The sequence below is a fragment of the Lagenorhynchus albirostris genome, chromosome 8 (assembly GCF_949774975.1).
Source record: "Lagenorhynchus albirostris chromosome 8, mLagAlb1.1, whole genome shotgun sequence".
NCBI lineage: Eukaryota > Metazoa > Chordata > Mammalia > Artiodactyla > Delphinidae > Lagenorhynchus > Lagenorhynchus albirostris.
This window is the reverse complement of record NC_083102.1, coordinates 38,757,804-38,772,164: the sequence shown is the minus strand read 5'-3', so window position 1 is coordinate 38,772,164 and position 14,361 is coordinate 38,757,804. Positions and strand designations below refer to the sequence as shown.

The 14,361-nt window shown below is 36.2% G+C and overlaps 1 non-coding gene across 1 annotated transcript; it reads right to left on the bottom strand.

The window, feature by feature from the left end:
- Nucleotides 1–12,804: 12,804 nt before the first annotated feature.
- On the bottom strand, nt 12,805–12,991 carry LOC132524983 (U2 spliceosomal RNA). The gene has a single exon (XR_009542120.1). It is a non-coding gene; the product is annotated as a U2 spliceosomal RNA (small nuclear RNA).
- Nucleotides 12,992–14,361: the final 1,370 nt, after the last annotated feature.

Sequence of the window (14,361 nt, the reverse complement as noted above, 5' to 3'; positions counted from 1 at the left end):
GGTCATTTATCATCTGTAATAACAAAATAAATTTAAAAAATCAGGAATGGATGATTTGGAATATAAGAGCAGCCATCTCAATAAAATGTCACAGTATATTGTTCAGTTTCAGGATCTGAGCCAAATCTCAGATCTGGAAACCAGTGGCCTAAAGAGAAGCCAGGTCCTGAAGAGGAAGGACCCCACAACACTGCAGCAAGTGGCTGTGTAATAACTTCCCCAAATTTTCCCAAAAATGACCTATGGGCAGGGCAAGCTTCATGGGCCTGTGATCTTCCTCATCACTCAGAAGGGCCCTGTCCTTGGTTCAGTGCTCTGCTGTTACCATCTTGAAATTCTTAATAATTCTGTCATTGAACTTGTGATTTGCAAGTGAAGTCTGATGTAACAAAAGAGCCTGCATGTGAGCAGATTGGATATGCACAATCTGTGTGCCCTCCTAGTCTTGCTATTCCATTTGCATAGTGTTGTAATGTACCGTGACAATAGAATTCTGGCAGACCCATGAAGCTTGAGAATTCAGTGAGACTCAGAGTGAGTACTATCGTGTTACACTTATGACTAGGTAAGCAGAGTCCCTGAAGGGCCACACTTTCCAACTTAACCAGAACTTGCTCAGAAAGAACTGAACTCAGAAAGAAGGCAGTTACGTTCCAAGAAACACAAATGACCCAGGAATCCTATCACATCCTTTCTTACTCTTGTTACTTGCCTGTATTAGCCAACCACTAATGCTGAAAATGACTTAGAAAGATAGAGCAACCTACGTTCCTTTTCCTTCAGTCCTTCCTTACTCATCAGTAACTTGAAGATAGAGTGTTGGTAGAATGTGTGCATATCAAGAAGTGAAATAAAAATAGTTGAATTAGTTTTATGGAGCATTTCTGCTATGCTGGTAAGAATAAAATGTGTATGCATGTATGAGTTATAAAATGCTAATTATGTCATTTTGATGATTCTGCATATGAGTAAATGCCCTTACATTCACTTTTAAAACCAGCATTACATGATATAAAGATGAACAGCAAAATGTATAGTAACAATTTTAAATCAATTTTTTACTTTAGAATATTAAATAACAAATTTAAAATGTTATGCCAGATTCAAAGGAAACCTCGCACCATTATGAAAGGACGATACTTGCTAAGTCTCTTCAGATACTAGAGGCAGCATATTTCTCATTTGGGAATGCTTCTCCAACCTATACTACAAATAATAAGAAAGGCTTCCAGCTTTACAGGACCCAGAGCAGAAAAGGTCTCTGCAGCAGGTCTAACGTGTGGAACATAGAGCTAGAAAGGATAGAGTTTTGACTTTATGGCAAACTCCCATAAAAGAATCACAACATAAACCCATAGGGTTCAGGATATAGGGTCTCTCACAGTGGAGAATGACAAACTTTTTGAAAAACAGCTTCTTGAAAAAAATGAAGCACTTAACCATGGGACATCAAGTGACCATGAAGCCCAAATTGCTCATCAAGTGTTGTATTCTGTCAGATACATCAAGTTACAAGTTCAAGGGAAACAATAGATCAGACATGAACAGGGTCACCAAGAGGTGCAGGCATAAGTAAGTAAGGTGATTAAGTGGTCCAGATCCTCGTGAGCCTCCACTCTTGAAGCAGTACCTTTCCTTCAGCTCATGCCTATGACCATATGGGGATACCTAATGCAGCTGATGGAGGAAGAAGACGACAACATTTGGTTCAGGGATGAGATTTGGTTCAGATACATTTTCTCAATGGAAGAAGTTTGGGTGGTGCTCCGAATAATCTACTCTTTGTGGAAAGAGAAGTACCCTGTGGTAGAATTGTTATGTATCCTAGAGGAGTGGATAATTATCTGGTCCTTTAGTCAAGTGCTTAGAAGGAGAAGTATTGGTAGATCAGGCATAAGAAGGTCCAAGGAAGAAGCATATGAACAAATCCCTGGGAACAATTGTGAAGATCTCTGATGGAGTCAGCTAGTTGATGTCAGACAGACTATAATTTGGCCATGAATGGAGCAATGGACAGATAAACAGAACAGTATGGTGACAGGGACAAAGGCTCTGCCTGTCTACTACACTAGTCTGGGGAGAACAGAAGTTTATTCAAGCTAATGCTGCTACCAGATGTTCAGCTTTCAAACAACAGAGACTTAAGCTCAGCTCTGCAAATGGCAACGTCTTTTGAGGAGTCCAACCAGCAGTTTGATGGCAGTTTGATTCCACTGGGCCCCTTCAACCTGTACAGGGCAGTTATTCACCTTAACTAAAATTAACACACACATATTCAAAGTAAGGGTTTGCCTATTATGCTCATAGGACCTCAGCTGGTATCACTATTCAAGGATTTACACAGTATTTTATCCACTGACACAGGATCCCATATAATATTGCATAAGAGCAATCTATAGCAAAAGATGTGTGGTGGTAGCCACTGACCATAGAATCCAATGATTCCGTCACATAGTACATCAACCAGAAGCTGCTGGTCTGGTAGAACAATGAAACATTCTATGGAAAGTACAGTTGAAACACCCCCTTGGAGATGATATCCTAAAAGGGTAGACTACATAGTTCTAAAATGTGGTAAACACACTAAATCAATGCCGTATAACATGGTGTTGTGTCCCTTTAAGGTAGAATACATGGGTCCAGAAACAAAGAAATAAAAATACAAATGGCTCCATTTACCAACACTTCTAGGGATCCACTTGAGTTATTTTTGCTTATCATCCCTGAAACTGAGTTCTGTGGGTTGCTTAGGGGTCCAGGTTTACAGAGAGTGAACACTTCCACAAAAGGACACTGAGTTTCCCATTATATTTTAAGCTATGGCTGCAACATGTTTTTCTCAAGATCTTCATGCCAAAAGGCCACCAGGCAAGGAAAGGAGTCGCCATCTAGAAAGGTTAATTGATGCTGACCGTCAGCAGGAGGCAGGGCAAAGAAAAATATGTTTGGCATCTAAGGGATCCCTTGCAATGATGCTTGCCCAACTTTGTCAATAAGTAGTCAAATGCAGCAGCCATGGCTTAAGCAGATCATAGTGATCAGGGGCTCAGATCCCATAAATGTAAAATTTTGCGTCATCTCACTAGTTAAGACATGTAGATCAGCAGAGACGGCAGAAAGAGTGAGGGGAATCTATAACGGGTGATAGAAGAGGGAGACAAAGACTATCATTTGCAGCTTCAGAACAAACTGCAGTGGGGTGCAGCTAGACGGTCTGCAGTTTATCTGATCACTTTTCCTTTTGTGTGCTTCCCAGGAAAAGTGGCACACCAAAATCCTGAAGGAACTCTCCAAGAACTTACATGATGCACGTGGAGCTGCAGAGCACAAGGAATGGATGGTAGCAGATGCTCTGGTGAGCCATGCAGATTATTTGCCCCACTCCCAGGACTGAAACATTCATTCTCCCAGCGACTGGGAGTATTAGAAGCTGAGAGTTCTCACCGGAGTTCAGCCACAGCCGAAGAGAACACTTCACCCAGGGTAAATTTCTCTTCCTGGGGCAGCCTGAACCTTAATGACTGGCCACTGTAGGGCATAAAAGCTTTCCTCCTTTCCTTAATTTCAGATAACTCAGAAGAGACATCCCCCCTGCTCAATAGTGCTTCTTTTAATCCCCTATTCTGGACAATAAACTTCCTGCGAATCTCTGCCTCAGAGTCTGTTTCCTAAGAAATCTAACTTGTGACCCCCTGCAACAGGCAACACCACTGTTGTGAGAAAAATGAGGCACATGATGGGAGAACCACTCTGCAGATGTGCAGATAGCTGTAGCATCCTCCAACCATAGACAGCTACAGCTTTGATATAAAATATTTCTTATCACATATAAAAATCCCAAACAATATGTATCTAAACTAAATTACCAGAGAAATAAATTTCTTTCCTCATCATTGACTTAATAGGATAAATAATATGGGAGCTAAGGAAAGTTCCATTTATACACAATGTAAATGAAACTGAATAAAGAATTTCATCCGTTTCTTTATGAGATGTCAAATTAAAGAGCTGCTAGGAGAGCTAAATGAACCGTAACAGGATGAACAGAAAAAATCCCACATTATTTTTTGATTGCTGGTCACAAACATTAAAGGGATTATCAGAACTCGGCTTTATTTAACAAGCAAATCAAAAAGAAGCAGAAACAGATGAGCATTAATTGTATTTGAAATCAAATACAGAGAAAATATTTTAAGAAAATGGGGCAATACCAGTGATAATGTTAGAGGAGCTGAAAACCATTTCCCTAAACACATCTTCCCTAGATATCCAGATTGTTTATATGGCCACGATACCATTGGAGTTTCTCTCCCATAAGAATCTTTAGCTTTGTTACATCTGAATGTTCTCCTAGAGTAGCTTCTTCTCTGACATGATTCTAATTGAATTATTAGATTAGGCATAAATTGTGTCAGGTATAAATCTAATCTAATCATAATTCTTATACCGAAATATTAACCTTTGCTGGGATCTCATAAGCATGCTATCTCAGGGTCATTTATGATCCAGTGTTTTTACCTTTAACTAGAAAACTTTCTTTCTTTTAAATACAGCTCTTCTAATATCCTATCAATAAGGTTTTGCCATCTCTTGGGCATACAGAGGAAGTCAGTACTGGCATTACACTGGAAGAAATTAGAAGGGGAGCTCATTTTGTATTTTCATTGCAAATTCTATCACTTTAATGTTCAAAGTTATTCCAAAATCAAACTACATAAAATACTGTACAACTATACTAAACATGTCTAGGGTTCTTTTCTAGCTCTACCTTGAGTGAATTACTTACACTTGTCTTAGCCTCCTCCTCTATAATAAAAATATCACAATTGTACTTGGTCCACCTTAAAGACTTACTAAGAGACATATTAATTAACATGAATGCAAAGGTTTAACTGTTAAATTCATGTCCTCAATAAAAAACAAAATAAAACAAACAACGCAAAGAACAGCTAGGTTGACAATTTTAAGCACAATAGAAGAAGACGATAAATTTTCAAATGCATGACCTTTATAGTGAAAGTATCTTTCTTCTTTGGGATCAGAGACTTGACTTTGGCTATTCTCTTCAGTGTCAAGAGGCAGTGCAGATTTTCTGAGGCCCTCCAGTTTTTCTTTCCCTCATAATAGAAAGAAAATCAAGCCTTATAATACAATCAAGAGCTCAGTCTTCTAAAAAAGCTTCAGCTCAGTGATTGATCGTACATCTGGTTTGGTGACAGAAATGTTTTCTTGAAATATACATTGAAATTGCTTATTTTGAGAGCTTATTTTCCCATTTTGTTCACTATTCAGAGGTTCTGTTTGTTTTCCCCGTTGGCATAGGATCATTTATTTATTTCATAAGATCATTGAGTTGCTATTGTATTATCTCTATTTTCAGTTCAATCCAACCAAGGGGAAAATTCTAATCAATGGTCCAAAGATCATTGCATCCTGACACCATAGCCATGTAGCATTAATGATTAGAGAAGTCATCAGTTCAGCCGTCAGTCTTAGGCCTCCAGCCAGAATCTTTCATGCCCCATTACCTTGGGAATATTGCTAAATGCTTTTTTCTCCTTTTTCTTTTATTTAATATTTCTCTGAACAGTGTGTTTCAGGTAGTATATTTTAAATACAGTGGCTTAGAAAGCAACAAAATGCACCAAATCATCATTTGAACATACTTAGTCTCCCCATCCACACAGCATGCTGTTACTTCTGCTCTGCAGCAGCAAGCTTATTCTTTGAAGAAACTGAACCACAGACTCTAGTATCTGTTATGAAAGACATCAGCCATAGCTGATGAGTTTCCATTCTAAAAACAGGAATTAAGAGACAGTCTACAGGTTGAATGGGGAGCCCATCTTACCCTAGTTGTTATCAGGATGCTAGCAGCCAGGCTTATAACCCCGAAAGGGAGATTAAAGGATTCTTTCAGAAGAAACCGACCCAAGAAAAAAGATCTTCAGAGGCCGCTATTTGTTGTCTCCAAGAAAATGGCTGCCAAGAGTATGTGGATGGTGAAAGACTCTATCAATGAACAGAGAAGCCAACCAGTTGACAAAGTCACCTAACATTGAGGGTATCCTTAATACTTCACTCTTAAACATAAAGAGAGCTGAGGGTCACCAAATATTTGATGGAGGCTCCAATATGAAAGACAGAGACCAAAAGAAACTGAAAAAGAAAATGAACTCAAGGGAAATAGCCATACAGAAAGAAGAGCAACCTCAAAAAGGAAAAAACAAAAACAAACTACAATTGATATTATTAAAGAGATGAGAGAAGATACTGTGCACATGAGATAAGAAGGGAAGGTTTAAAAATGGAATCATAAAAAAGATAAGATCTTGGTACTTAAACATAAAATTACTTAATTTTTTAATATCAGTAGATGTTTGGAAGATACATCTGATGACATGATCCAGAAAAAAAAGATTAAACAAAGAAAATGGGAAAGAAAAACTAGGAATATCACAGGATAAACTAATATCATGAGATCAACTACTCTAATAAAATTTCCAAGAAAAGAGAACTTGAAAGAGAGAAAAATTACCAAGGAAAAAATACCAATAATAAAAGCCATCCACCAATACAAATTATCCCGTAATTTTAAGTCTCAGCTATAAATAGAGGACCCTAATAGTTTTCAGAGAGAAAAAATATATATCATACATAGACGAATAAGAGCTAGAACACATCAGATATCTTAAGACCAATAGTGATAATCAATCAATGTCTTAAAAATTCTGAATGAAAATATTGAATTCAATACTTCATATTCTCATTATGCATTAATTGTGTGAATTTTTTAAAGCATTTTCAGAACTGCAAGTTCTCCAAAAGTATGTCTCCATTGCCCTCTTTTGACAAAGCTACTGGTGAACATGTTCCACTAAAACAAGGTAAACTGAGAAAGCAAGACAACGTGGGATCAAGAAAACATAAGTCTCAGTCCCAGAAGAGAGGTGGAAGGGATTCCCAGGGTGACGGCAAAAGAAAACATAGGATGAGACTTGTTAAGAACAAGTCTAGATTGAAGCATAAAGGACTTTAAGGAGAGAGCTCCCCAATAATACAAATGGAAATAATAGAGTAAATAACATATTTGGCCATGTTTAAAGGAATGTTTTCAGTTTTTCTGCATAGCTTAGTGTGGGAATGAACTAGTGATAGTTAATTAAAAAGCAAGCAAATTATAAAAATAAAGCAATTATAAACTGATACTTCCTATGCTGTTCAGGGTGGTAAGGTATTTTTATGTTATATACTAAAAATAGCAGCCACAGTTTTTCAGAATCTTCTAGATGTCAAACATACTTTGTCTCTCATCTCTGAACCCTTGAAAGTAAGAATTATTATTTTACTGATGAGAAAATCAACACTCAGAGAAGCTAAAAGACTTGCCCTAAGTCACACAGTTAGCAGGAAGTGAACTGGGATTCAAATCCATATTCTAACGTCTATGTTTTTTCTAATAAAGCATGCTTACCTGGCATGCGGATACATACATATCCATATTGCACACATCAAATGCAGTGTTACGAACCATGCTAATATATAGTATTGCTTTTGTCTTTACTTGTGCTATGTATGTGTGTATTTAGGTAGATAGGCATGAGTAGGTATGTATATGTAATTTTCTCAACTAGATTATTAGTAGAGAGGAATTATATATTCAATACTCAAAGTTACTGTTTTTGTGGGTCATCTATAACTTAGCAGAGAATCTTACATACAACAAGCTTTCAGATGCTGTTCATCTACTGATCATTTTCTGAGCTCTAAAGAAAATTTTTTCAACATAAAAAAATATGTATAGCATGAATAAGTGAAATAGTCATATTCTTACATCTATTTCCTTAGGACATTACTCTCAAAGTATTTTTAATTTAAAAATGAAATACTACATGTGGTAGGTAATAGTTTTTACATTTGTCTGTGCTAGGAAGAATACAATTATACAGTAGACTTTCAATACCAACTTGACCTTGGATATCATTAGATGAAGTGCTGTAGTAAGATTTAATTATGAGTGCCGGATTTCAGAAATTTTTACATCTAGGGAATGTCCAGAAAAGTAAGAGAAAGAGTGTCCACAAAAAAGTTTGGTTTTATAGAAGCTAAGAGAGGGTTTCTAGAAAGAAGAGTTAATCAACCATTGAACACTACTGCAATGATTCCAACAGACTCTACAACATGAATGCCATGTTGTAGAATCTGTCTTGCAGAGAGAGGTAGATGAGCTGGAAGCCACACTGGAGTGTTTATTTTACGACTCCCCACTAAAATGTAAGCTCCATAAGAAGAAGGAGGTTTTTTTTTTCCTTCCTAGTGCTATACAATGCCCGATAGAGGAGGCACTCCACAGTACCTTAATTTATTGAATTTTAAGCAAAAGTATATTCCAGGTCCTGTGCTAAGTTGCTAAGTGCTGGGATTTAAAAAGAAAAAAACATATTTTTCCCCAGGTGGTAATGAGGTCTATAGAGAAAAAGTAAGAAAAGAGGAAAGAGGACAGGGACTGTAGGAGGCAAGAGGGGTAGATCACAATTGTCAATGAGCAAATCACAGGAGGCCGCTTTAAGACAGTTATGTTTGCACAAAGCATGAATTGGCTGAGGAGGGAAGACCTAACAAAATCTGTGAGAAGTGCATTCCACACAGAGGGAAAAGTTAACCCTTGATGTTCTGACCTGAGACTATGCCTAGAATATTTGAGAAACAACAAGAAACAAAGAATTGATTATTATAATTGTTATTAAAATTTGCCCAAACACCCTATGAGGTAATTCCTAGCTTCATCTTGCAAATAAGGAAATGGAGATTCAGAAAAGTCACCCTGTAAATAACAGGTTTCCTTCCACAAAGTAATGCTTGCTGTGGGCCACCGTTTCTCAATAGTGGCACTCTTGATATTTTGGGCTGGATAATTCTTTGTTGTCAGGAGTGGTCCTGTGCATCACAGGCTTCTACCCACTATATGCCTCTACCCACTATATGCCTCTACCCACTATATGCCACTACATGCCAATAGCACCCCTCTCCCCACAAATCCCACGTGACAAAAATTTCTCCGGACATTTTTAAATGACCACTGGGGGTAGGGAGAGTGAAATCATCCCTGGTTCAGAACCACTGTCACCTAGTAGTACAGATAACAGGCAAGGCATCATTCTAAATGACTGACAGTTAACTTAGGCCCTATTTTTAAGAAATGACCAAATTAGTTGCAGCACAATGATGATATTTAATCCTATTAATGGTCATCTTATGCATAACTGATTGACTCAGCTATGAGGCACGTGAATCAGCTGGAGAGACTGCCTCAAATACTAAATTGACTAGAGTGAGCTTATGCTTTGCATTAATCAACAATGCCTTATGTGCATGTAAAATTGAAAGCACACCATGGAAATTCTGAGTGATTTTACCATGAGAATATTTATGTGCATATTTTATTAGCCTAATTCATTTTATTAAAGAGCATAAAACATATTTTATATTCAAAGTTTTAGGACAAAGCTACCATTAGATTTTATTAATTTTCCAAACAAATCAACCTCAGTGTAATTAACTCTTAATGAATATACCCTCGCTTCACAAATCTTGAACTCTCCAACTACAATTTATGTACCCCACAACTATTATAACAGAGTTAGTATGTTTTAAAATACTGTCTATGCCAATTTATTGAGGGTGTGGCTTGGGGATATATTCATTCAAGTTTGCCTTATACTCCTTAGTAAAGAAATACATCATTGTGAATTAAGGAGGCTCAACTTTCATCATTTAAGTAAACATACATAACTTTTCCCTGCCTCATAAAAATAGATATCCATATAATTATTAGACCCATCCTTGTCTTAATGATAAATGAATGGCATCATGGAACTGTTTAAGCACTGCACTGGGTAAAGCAGCCCTGAGTGCATTCAAACATGCACTGAGGAAAGGCAGTTCAGAAGCTTTCGACAGGCCTTAACCTTACAGAATGTGTTTCTTCCCTGGCCACCTGAACAGAGCCTGTGGCTGCTGGGCCAGTGGGAGAAGCTTACACAGAGCTTTGTTTCCCACCTGGCACTGAAAGCCTTCCCACCAGATTGAAGACATACAAGTATGTTAAGAGAAGGGATTGTGCACTGGAGCTGTTGTTTACAACATGATTTGGGCTAATTAAAAATTATAATACATAAAAACTCAGGGAGAGCTTAGCAAAGAAAGCGAAGTTAAATCCTAATGCTGTTTAATCAAGCACGAAGTCATGAGATCTTCTAAAAAATATTTTGAGCCTCTGATAATATTCATATTAGAACATTTACTACAAACCTATTATATTCCTAGACATAGAAAAAGATCATGAAGTATACCATTTTTTACTTTAAAGTTGTTTTTAAAAGCTCAACACAATTGAGACATCTTCTTGTAACTAAACTGATTTATACTGCAAAAGTTATGAAGTCAGAATCATATAGGGCAATTATATTTCTTATGTCTCTCAAAATTTGGGCTACCATCCTAATGTTATGTATGCAAGTAATGTTTTCTTTTTCCCCTTAAAGGATACTTATTATTTAATTTGAGGCCATCTAGTAATATTACCCTATGGTTATTTCCAGAAAACATAATAAAACTCTAATATTTGAGTTAACACAACATATTCTCATCATCATTTTCACCAAGCAAAATTTGTAATCTTAACTGCTATTTGCTCCTTCTCTCTCTCTCTCTCTCTCTCTCTCCCCACCTCCCATTTCATTTCATTTTATTTTTTTGGTCCACTGCCATCTCCTAAAAAAGAATGGTGCTGAAAAGAAGGAACTCTGTATCAATAGTTGGGGACTCGGCTTATTGAATATTACTTTCTTAATATGCCAAAAGCTGATATTTTAAGTAAAACCATTTCTCTATTTTCATTATAGATCTGTGGATTAATATAATAAATACAGAGAGGAATTCTACGCAAGTTGTGAAAAGAAAATAGAATTTTGAGCAAGGGGGGGCATTTTTAGTTGTGATAGTTTTATGAGATACTATGCATTCCAATGACTCTCATAAATCCAGGAATTCAAGCATGGCACAGTGAGTTCAGATAAGATCCACAAGTGAATGACTAATTTTTTAAGCAAGTGCAACTTATATTACTATTGCAATAAACATAGTTATTACCAGCAGAGTGAGGCAATTTTGCAGCCTTTTTAGTAAACTCTCTTCCATTTCCTTACCTTTTAAAATCCATGTAAACAAGTGAAAGATATTTCAGGACAGATTGCATGCATCCCTTTTTTTTTTTTTAATACTTACGGTCTTTTGTTCATTCTAGAAGAAAGGGTTTAAATCTAGAGTGCTGTTGGCAATTAATGAGAATCATTCTTGATAATAGTGCTTAGCAGAATTAGTTTCTTTTAAGATGCTTAATTGCAAATTATTCTTCAACACTAAAAGAATATGCTAAATCAAAGCCCTTGTTTCTGTGTTTTTATTTTTCCTTTTCACCAGCACTGCAGAATTAATTTAAGCACATTTTACCAAAACTTTAAACAGGGAAACAGTTTACTTTTCTCTCAGAGTATTGCTTAAGCGAAATGTGAAGGAATGTTCGTGTGTATGTGTGAGAGAGAGAGAAAGCTTCCAAAGTTCTTTGAAAAATATCAAGATCTGATAAAAACACTTAAATGAGATAGTAGTAGCAATTCAAAAAAGTAATTCACCACATGCTTTATGGCATAAGTGCTATTTCTAAGAGGAGAGGAAAGAGTAGTCCTCAAATGTCAGCATGAATGTAAGCTGTCAAAACAGCAAATGCGTCTAGAGGAAAGACTGCCTTCAAAAAGCTGGGCAAAAGGATGAGATAAAGTAATGAGGTGTGACTGACATTTCATACTGAGATTCATCATGTTGTCACTACAACAATCAAAAGTTGACTCTCTTGGGGTATGATGCCAGGTGTGTAATAGCGAGTTGACTGATCTCTACTATTTATCTTATAGTAAACAAGAAGGGATAAGGAGGTTTTCTGCCCAGCTCCACTTTTACTTGATTTACAACCCTGACTAACCTTATTAGACATAGGTAAAGCGTCACGAATTGCAGGCATCAACTTGGAAGTTGAATGACCAAGAATAATGTGTTTGACCAATTAATTGACTATCACATTTTTAACTTATCCATAGACACAATAAAAGCAACATCTTCCCCAATTAATTGACTATCACATTTTTAACTTATCCATAGACACAATAAAAGCAACATCTTCCCCATTTTAACCTACTTGCTTCTTCTGTAACATAGTCACAGTTATTCATGAAAAAGAAAAAGAGAACTACTTAGAATAGTTTCAAGATGATTCAAATATTAACTAGGAGTCTGATCAAGAGTTTCTTAATTAAGGTTGCTTTTGCCTTAGAATAAGCCTGTCAACAATACTTACAGTACAGCTCATATACCTTAATGAATGAGCATGATATAGTTTAAAGAATACTGTCAAAGGAAAATCACATACAATATTCAAAGGGACTGAACCATCTTTCTCCTTACTGCATATTAACCTTGTATATAAATTCAATTGAACTTAAAAGTAAAATTGGCTTTATTAAGTACTCAGAAATGTTTTCTCTTTATTCTGATTGCAAATTAGATTAGTATGCTCACAGTTGATCTCCTTTCAGATAGTATAAGGCTTTTTTCAAACAAAGATGGAAAATCAGTGTAATTATAGCTCAGTGACACTTTTGTAATGGGGAGAGATGTAGATGATACCTTAGTTAATACCTGAAAAAATTAATTATCTATTCCATTAAAGAGGTATCTTAATAATTTCCAAATGTAGAAACCATTTTTCTGTAAGCTTTACCTTTCAATTTCTGGCTCTATTTTGTGGCATCCACCACATGAATGGAAAAGCCAATTTAAAAAAAGAATACTCAAATATGTACTGAGCTTCTACCGTGTGCCATGCCCTGTACTAGGTATTCTGCACTTGATCTTAGCCAAAAGGCCGAGAAGTGATGTACTAGGTATTCTGAAAATAAAAGAAATATGAGATAATTATGCAAGATATTCAAGGCAAAAGCAGTTATAGTAAAATATTTTTGATAAAGAGATTTCTAATGAATTATACAAGCATTTTACTCTATTCTCTTTATTTGGTAGATGTCTTTATAAACACAAGTCAGTATGAAAATGCATCTCCTATTGCCATAACATAGTCTCTATGATTCATGAAAAAAATTTTTAAACAATCCTTATTACACCTTTTTCCCTAACTTTCATTATATATCAAATTCTTCCAAAACATAATGGCTTGAAACAACCCATTATATTCACAGATCCTGTGGCTCAGGAACTCAAATAGGGCATAGTAGAAGTATATTTTTTTTGCTCTATGGTAGATGAGATCTCAAGCAGAGAGACTCTAAAACTGTGAGAAACTTAATGAGTGGGCCTAGAACCATTTGCAGCTCATTCATTTCCATATCTGGCATTAGCCTGGGCTAACGGGAACACTAGGATCGCTGTTCAGAAGATGTGCATGTAGTATTTTTGTGGCTTGGCTTCCTCACAGCATGGCAGTTTCAGAATATTAAGACTTCTAATATAGTAGTTCAGGGCTTCAATTGTGAATATTCCAGGGATCAATGTAGAAGATATAATTGTGACTGTATAAATAGAAAAATGAATAGCACAGCACCTTCAGCCATTAAAAAATATCAAACTGCTTCCTGAATACATTTAATTCCATTTATATCTATAATTTGCTCACTGCATCAGTTTGCACAATTTAAATCTTGGTTTGATTTCCCCTCTACATGGAAGTGGCCTTTGGTATTCCTTGGTTCTCAAGTGAAACACATTTATCATGATGAATTAATAAGCTAGAATTCTAACTGATCACAAGTTAGTGTCATTGACCTCAGTCAAACCTTCAGTTTGCAATCACTTTGGGTGAGCAGAGGATTAGACCCTGGGTTCTGAGGTGATACCACCAAACTGCTAACATCTTGCCTAAAGCCATGCTTTCTCTTGCTTTTTCACCTCTCTATATCAATACTCTGCTATAACAAATCAGAAGCATGTTTTCTGGGAATATCTAGCCCATCTTTGGAAATATTTTTATACCTAGACACTTCCTCATATATTTACTCATTCTTATATTATTATTATTTTTTAGTAACATCCCCCCTTGTTACTTCTTATCACACAAAGAATAAAATCCAGTCTCTGCTCTTACAGCCTAAAAAGTCATGTGTGTTTTTGTTTTGGTTTGGTTTGTTTGTTAATACTTGAAAGTCGTTTTACCATTTGTCTCCTTTGATTGACTATAATCTCCACAAGAACTGGGACATTCACTATCCTATACCTAGTCCTAAATTAGTACTT